Here is a 741-nt window from a genome sequence, read left to right on the forward strand (position 1 = left end):
GAAAAAAGATGCATTGCACATATTGAGTCATCAGATATGTAAATATAGTTGCGCAGGAAAAAATACTTACACATTTACATACCTAGGGTCTCTAGCGACCCTATACACTTTTTACAAAAAATTAATCGTTTTTTTTCAATTAATCTTTTATATTTTAAAATGTTTTTCTTGTTATATTGTTTATAATTAATAGATTGAGGAATACTAAGAAAGTTGATGTCTAACTTACAAAAATGAAGGAGGGAGAGGCTAGAGAATGATGTCCCGGGTCGCTAAAGACTTGAGGTATGCATTTAAGGGTTAAATTGTGATCTATTTTAATATACTTAAAAAGTGATGGCAAAGCTAATTTTTCAGCAGCCATTATTTCAGTATTTAATGCCACATGTTTCTTACAGTTGAAAACGGTTTTGCTGCATAAAACTTTTGGTAGGGAACCATCATACATTTCTTTTTTGATGAGTTTGTTGATGAATAGAAAGTTCAAATGAAGAGAAAGTTCAACGGAAGAACATTTATTAGAATTTTTTTAATGTAACAATGTAAAACTCTTAAATTGAATGCATCCTTACTGAATAGTAAACGTATTCACTGATTTCTTTTTTTCCTGAATGAATAAATGAATGAATGAATGAATGAATGAATGAATGAATGAATGAATGAATGAATGAATGAATGAATGAATGAATGAATGAATGAATGAATGAATGAATGAATGAATGAATGAATGAATGAATGAAT

Source organism: Sinocyclocheilus anshuiensis, unplaced genomic scaffold (genome assembly GCF_001515605.1).
Source record: "Sinocyclocheilus anshuiensis isolate Anshui unplaced genomic scaffold, SAMN03320099.WGS_v1.1 scaffold234, whole genome shotgun sequence".
NCBI classification, from domain to species: domain Eukaryota; kingdom Metazoa; phylum Chordata; class Actinopteri; order Cypriniformes; family Cyprinidae; genus Sinocyclocheilus; species Sinocyclocheilus anshuiensis.